Genomic DNA, 8,158 nt, shown 5'->3' on the forward strand with positions numbered 1-8,158 from the left:
ACCAAATATAGACACAAACTTTTTTCTTATATTTTGCGAACATTAATTTGTAACGATGTAAGTATTTCATATCTAACTTACCAGTCATTCTTATAATGATCCTAATACGAGTTAAACACTTGATTTTTGTATGATTTTCCAAGATTAGACTGAATCACTTTAAATCGCATGAGCTTATTAAAAGAACTACAATTTAACGCAAAGTTGGATCTGCAGAAGATTCATTGAAGCTTCAAATTGTAAATATTTTGTTTGCAAAAGGATCATTGAAGTGCAAGTGTTTTAATTTGCAGAAGCCTCATTTGAGCCTGAAATTGCAATAATTTATGTTAAGCCGTCCTTAAAATATATATTTGAAACGATATCAGAGCGCAATTTATTTATTTCTACTTATTTATTTGTACAGTACAACCTTTCCAGAGCGGCCCACTCTAAAAACTTCTCTATATTATTAACAACATCATCAAAATTTTCCTGAGCTGAAATACACTATCAAATTTACCTTTTCAGAACAACAAACTCTACATAACAGTCAATATTTGCATCTCCCAAAGGATGTTGATCTACAGAGGTTGCACTGTACGCATTTACCTTTCCGTTTCCATCAAAGGCTTTTCAGAACCGTGCGCAGTCACAGTGTCCAATATCCATTGAACAGCCATATTGCATTGATGCAGTACTACAATGTGCGACGCCTTTCCACGCTTTCTATGAAACAACATTTATTGCTCCTACAACATTTTTTGCCATTATAATGCAATATCATCCCTGTCTTAACTTCGCACATGACAATCCTTCAAACTCTGCATATAAATTAACCTTCCTGACTCCTTTATAACAATTGTAATTAGGTGTTTCCTTCTTTTTATCAACGACATCTAAATGTGGTTGCAGACAAATTGGGTTCTTCAATTTGACGATAAAGAAGCATACATATTCATAAACAAATATCGACTTCCACGGTTTCTTCCTCCGATAATGGCAATACCTCGACAGAAAGCAAGTCTAACTGAAAGGCACTAATATCAAAGAACGTTTCTGCTATCACTAAATTGGTCACCAGACTCACTTTACATCTGGTTCTCTATGCAGAGTTTTGTTATGTGCCTTTAAAAGTTCTGCTCTTTGGTGATCTTACTTTAGACAAGTCGTTGATTATATTGGTGTACAAAAACCTGAGACTGAGGATCTCAAGCCCAAACCAAACGCTGTTTGGGTTGTGGAGTTATGTAAAAGAATCATTTTCATTTGTCCCGTCCCTGTAACATCCTTCTTTCCCGTACCGTCCAGTCCAATCTAGTGAACCATTACTGTTATCATGTTGAAACTCGCAACATATTTGTGGCATCGATAGAGAAGTTCACATACTAGGGAACACAATTTCGACTTTCCTTTGGACAAGGTTATCTGCTATTTTTACTTGAAAAATTCCCCCAAATCGACATTTTTTCAATATTTTTGAATCCTACGGATGCATTTGATGCTGATAGTTTAAATGTGCGAAATTTATTTCTGCGTGACAGCCTAGACCCGCAGATTTAGCAGAAATAAAAACCCACAGAATTATCCCGCTATCCGGTAATTTTCACACAAACGTTTGAGATTATAATGTAAGTTTACATACTAAGTTTTATACCTCCATCAAACTTTGCTTCACTTTTTCCCTTCTTCATGTCCGTCCCGTCCCTTCTAGGTAACTAGTAACAATGTCAAGTTGAAACGTATACCATATTTGTAGGATCATAAGACAAGTTCACATAACAGGTCCTACAAGTCTGAGTTTTGTTTTAACAAAATCATTTGCCCTTTTCAGTCGAAAAATTTCCCAAAATTAGATTTCTTTCAACATATCTTGAAGCTTTTTATGCATGTTTTTTTATTCAGAAAAATGACAAAATTGATGTTTTCATTGTACATCTCAAATTCACATTAATTTTCTATTATTCATAAAGCTATTTACACATTTAAGGGAAGCTTCATATAAACCTTAAAGATCCTTTTGTGAGTTGATTTATCAACAGTCATAAATCTAACTTTTGACTATTCGTCATTTTTATTGAGAAAATATTGCAAGATGTTTTTATTAATTTAAGGAATTTTTGATGCAAATGAAGGTATTGCGCTGAACTTCAAAACGGGTTGCAAGGATCATAAGGTAAGTTCATGTACATAGGTCTATAATTCTGCGTTTTATTTAAACAAGATTATTGCCACCTTTAACCTTTGAAAATGTCTTATCTGCTATTCACTATTTATAAAATCTATACATCTTCACACAATACCACGACAGTGCTATTCCAGCTGGGAATATATGTACGCTTAAAATGGATTGCGCGACGAAATTTATGCAGTTGAAGTTTTACCTTTGCTCAGTATGGCACAGTTCTAAATTTTTCGAAAAACTAAAAATGCAGACAAACAAATGGACAACGTTTGTAATTCTGGACTTGATTAGATGCCGCACAAATCTAATATTTCATGGTTGCGAAGTGCAACTTGTAAAGTTTCACTGCATTTCTCGGAGTATAGTTGATACCAAGAATCAAATTATTTCACGATCATTGATAATCATGTGATATTTTTTATATTTTCAGGGCAACTACGAAGAATTAGTCAGCATTGTTACGTTGGTTCACTCAGGTTCGTGACCGCGATATCAGCATTACGGGGTCGATCCCACTTCAGAAAGCCAGCTTCTTCGCCTAACAACTAGGTATCGACAACTTCAAACAATCTACAGGGTGGCTCGATAGGATCAAGGAGCGAAAAAACATTATATTTAAGACTGTTGGTGGTGCAGCGAAATCTGTTGATCAGAATGAGGTTGACAAGTGGTAAGTGACATTAAAGTCTGTTCTCAGTCAGTACGAGCCTCGTGACATCTATAATGCCGACGAAACAGGCTTGATCTTCAAACTCACACCAGATAATACTCTATAATTTAAGAATGTGAAATGTGTAGGTGGTAAACGTAGCAAAGAGCGGATTACAGTGACAGGTGAAGACAAAGTTCCATTGTTTGTGATAGGTAAATCAAAAAACCTTTTTTGTTTCAAAAACGTTAAAACTCTCCCATGGTAATACGACTTCAATACCAAGACATGGATGACGGGTGATATCTTCAGTGACTGGCTCCTTGAGCTTGATAAACAATTTCAAATCCAGAAACGTAAAATCGCGATGGTTGTTGACAATTGTCCGGCACACCCAAAAGTGGTCAAGAGTCAACGGAACATTGAGCTAGTGTTTCTTGCTCCCAGTACAACAAGTGTGACACAACCGATGGACCAGGGTGTAATCAAGAATCTGAAAGTTAAGTATCGAAAAATGATTATCAAAAAACAAATTCGATCCATGGACAACAACACCGAATTCACAGCGACGGTGCTAGACGCTTTACGGTATCTCCGACGAGCGTGATCCCAAGTGAAACAAGAAACAATCGTCAACCGCTGTTCTAACGCCGGGCTCCGACTGAGTGAAATCACTCCACCAGCCGTTTCCGTGGTCGACGACGACGACGATGATGACGACGTTCCGCTACCAACTCTAGTGGAACTCTACAAGAACCAGCAGGATGAGATGGACTAATACATCGACATAGATCTAGACATTCCAGTGTGCGCTGAGGTAACTGATAGTGACATTGTGAATGATTTGACTATAGCAAGAAACCGTGATGTTAGTGAACCAGAAATCGACGACGACGAGCCATCACCAACACCGTCACCGTCTCTGTCTGACGCTATGAAAGCGTGTGAAACACCCAGTTCTTCGAGTGTCAGACAATTCCAATCACGAACTCAGTCTCATGTGTTCTATGTACAAATCTCTCTCCAAATTAGAGTTCAACTTGCGTTTGGCGGTTCAGTCCTCCATCAAGGATTTCTTCAAAAAATAAACTAAAACTGTATACTGTGCATGACTCACTGATATTGTAAATAAACTGACGTATGCTCATTAATGTTGTGTATTGATTTCATGTGTCTATTTATAGCCTATGTCTATATGTGACGTCATTTAGTACTGTTCTTAAATATTTCTGCATACATGTCCGCGAATTAATTGTTTTAACATGTTTATATTTGATAGTGTTTGAACTGGACTATGGCATGTCAAACGTTGCTAAATTATATATGTATGTATGTTATTATTATTGTAGAATAACAACGGTAAGACTTAGAATATGAATGACTCACATTGAATAACATTATCAAAGGTACAATAACAATAACGAAATATAGAATAACAACAACAAATTTTAGAATATAAGTGACACGGCATTAAATAACAATAACAAACATACAATAATAATAACATACATGCAAAATTTAGCAAAGTTTGACATGCAATACTGGACTATGATTCATGGAGGTTTGCTATTCATGTTTTTCGGTTTGATGCTGTCTTCACTAATTCTTGCAATTATATTAATGTTTCATCTGTGTTTTTATTTCGTTTGAAAATGAATAATAAAGAACATTTCAGCGTTCGTGTTTTATATATCATCGTATCATAAACACATTTAGGTACAATATGAAAATATATTACGATGTAAGGTTTGTAACACATCATGCCCTCGAATTTCTAAATTCAAAACGGCCGCCATTTGGATGGCTTAAAAAACGGAAAACTCGAACTCATTTCCACGGGACCCTCAAGTTCAAGCGATCGAAGTTCGACTGTATAATGTAGACGAGCAACTCCATTCCCGGATGTATCTTCATTCCAGATGATTTTTTGCTAATCCTTTCCCCTTAAATAACACTTTGTTTAGTAAGTGTATGTTATATTCAGTACAGTAATACACGTGTTTGGTCGTTAGAAACGTCATATTTACAGAACCTAGGCACACGCGTGTTTGGCAACTGGTTATTTTCATGATTCCATCCTTTTTTGTCTGTTTTTGTCGCGACAACACAGTCGATTCTTCAATTACAAAGCAGATATTTCAAACATACGATCTTTATTCATTTCTGCGTCGAATAGCATTTTGCCTTTTATTCCGCAAACATTCATAATATTCACCCACCTCCAGATTGTATATCTGGATGCGCAACACCAGCACCGGAAGAAGCGCAGCCCATTTTAAGCGTATTTCCAGCGGGAATTGGTTTGCGCATTTACCAATGGCGAATGCGGAATCATAATGCAATAATACAAACCACAGGTCAAGTTCCATTTTATGTGTTTTACTTTGACTTGACTAGATTATACCCGCTTTTGGAAATGAGTGGAGGGATGATAAAGGTATCGCTTTATCCCGTCCCGTCTAGGATCTTCTATATAACTGGTACATATATCAAGATGAAAAGTATACTATATTTGAAGGATTGTAAGACAAGTCCACTTACCAGATCTCATAGATCTGACTTGTTTTGACAAAATTATCTGCCCTTTTTACTGGGAAAAATTCCCAAAACTGACATTTCTTTCATTATTTGTGAAACTTCTTGGATAATAAATAATTTACAGTAAATAATAGCCGGAAGAAGTTGAAATAATTTTATGAGTAGACTTGCAGTATGAAAGGTTAGCATCATGTCTATCAAATAACATTGCGCTTTTGATTTTCAGTTCCATTTATTTGTAAAGGAAAGGTCTCTTGGGAAGGCCCTGTAGTCTAATGAAGCTGATTAAAGCGCACTTCATGGCGGAATAAGAGGAAGGCAGTGGCGTAGATTTCTAACTAACCAGGCTCGACAGGCTTTGTACGAAACACTTAACACTAAACATAAGTATAAAATTCAATACGTAACGGTAACTAATATAGGATGAAGTACACCTAATTAGTCTTAAGGTCTTAGAAAAAAACTGAGTTATCGCTTGCCCATCGACTTGCGAGTGACTATCTTGATTGGTGTTGCAAACATTCATATGCATGCCGAAGAGAGTAGTCTAATGACATAATTACGAAAAAAAGCCGCCGCTTGAAATTGCAGGATATGAGATGTACATAGGCTTACCTCACTTTCCCGTATCTGAAACTGAAATTGTTTTTGAATGTCAAGTCAGACTTAAATATACCTTCAATGGGATTACAGGCATTTATATATTATATCAGTCTATGCATAAAGCGACTGCACTTTGTTACTTTATAATCACCGGAACAGAACACTATTTTTAGAACGTGGACTTGAAAATAAAGTGTTCTTGTCGGGTTTCTCATACGTCAAAAAAACCTGCATGTAAACAGTCAACAGTTGAATGTTTTGGTTTACGAAGTATCAATTATTTGTCCACATAATCGTTAATCATTTCTGTCTCTGTTGACATAATGACATTGTTTCTATCCGGAAAAGGTTTATGTGCACGTGCCGTGGTTCGAAAACAAAATTATTTAACCGCATGCAAGTAGAACATTTTTATTTATCTGTAAGGAAATCTATTTTTTATGGAAAGTAGCTGTAAGGGGACGCATATTGCTACATTCACAGTTCATACAGAAATGAGGAAGGGCTGCATATTCAAGAAATCGATGGTAGGAAGATAAAAAAACATATTCCTAAATTGATAGAATATTGATGGACGCTTGTCATATTCATTATTTTGAGGATAAGGATGTGGTACTATGAATGTGATAGGAAAACAATGGTCAAAGGTGAAAGTACATTCAACACAAAATATTAAGCTTTTGTATAAGGAAAGAACAGGTTTTTTACAATACCAGTGTAACAAATAATGTTGTAGGGATGAGATTTCTTTCTAATGCACCAGGTTTGCTTAATTTAAACAAAAAAATAATAATAAATATATAAAAATTTAACACCACGTCATCTCAACTCGGGATGGACGCCATATTTCTCATTGATAAAAATGTAAACAAACAAATCAGAGTGGGATTAGCATTGCAAGCGCATAACATGACATTCTACACAATGAATACGTTAGTATAGATATCTAAGATGATACACAGGTCTGGTGGGTTAAATGCATAACGTTGATCACTTAAAATCGATCTTTAAAAAGCGGTTACTTTTAGTTTATTTACATTGTTTTTAATTTTCCCACGACTTCTCGGCGATTCACTACAAAAAGTATTATTGCGCCGGACGAACGGTAACCCTAATAATTAACGGGAGACAACTTTGGTGTCAGCACGTGTATGATTTTTTTTAAAAAAACCTGTTGATGTTCATAATTTCTTATCAAAAACGAATCCTATTCAGAAATTCGTCTTTAATATCTGAAAACTATTACTTTCTATGGACATTTATCAAAAAGTATTACTGCAGTGGATTATTTTGCGAATCGAACTCATTTCTGCTTTCAGTTGTGAGGCACTTCCGTTTATACTTGTTCATTACGTTATGAGATAATGTTTTTCTAGAACTACATTATCAATTAATTACGTTTAGATGATATTGCATTTACAATTTGTCTGAGACTGACCCCGTTTTTTACGTGAATGACAGCAGTCTTGGCAACTCGTGCAAACAGAATTATGAAAAGTATGGTGGAGAATTCAAGGACACATTATAAAGGTATTAATGTGAGGACAATCGCCTATTCCTCGAGATTTGATCATTGACATTCCTGCGGTGTATTAGTAAGTTTTGTGAATGCGATATGAAAGTTACTTTTGGTACATATACACATTGACCTCTCAACCAAATTTCATACCTTATTCTAGAAATTTTTAACATTTTAACACAATACATTTTCAAAAGTTTGTTGAATGTGTTTTGATATTTAATTGCATTGTAGCTCATGAATACCAAGTTGAAACTCAATAATGGAACCATGTCTAGGCCCTTATTGCAAGCCACTCGACTTCTGTAACAATAAATGTTTAATGCATTAAAGGGAATATACTTTTTTAGTTTTGGAATGTGGCATTCCTTGTCCACCATATCGTCATATGCACTACTTTGTAAACAAACTGTGTTTTAGCTAACATATGCAAAATGAAAATAAAAACAGTGAAGTTATTTCACTTTTTTCTTTAAATTAGAATCTGTAGGATAGTGATGAATGTTTGGACAGGTAAAGCGCTATTATTTTCGCACAAAAAAACTATTAATTGTTGACTTTGAATGTACACAATAAGTCGTATGTAATTCAACAATTACTTTCTTGTTTTAGTTTTTTTCATTTTTATTTTAGTGAGCAATCCTTTGAGTACTTATAACAGTTGAAACAGTATCCATTTCATGTA

Source organism: Mercenaria mercenaria, chromosome 6 (genome assembly GCF_021730395.1).
Source record: "Mercenaria mercenaria strain notata chromosome 6, MADL_Memer_1, whole genome shotgun sequence".
Classification (NCBI taxonomy): Eukaryota; Metazoa; Mollusca; class Bivalvia; order Venerida; family Veneridae; genus Mercenaria; species Mercenaria mercenaria.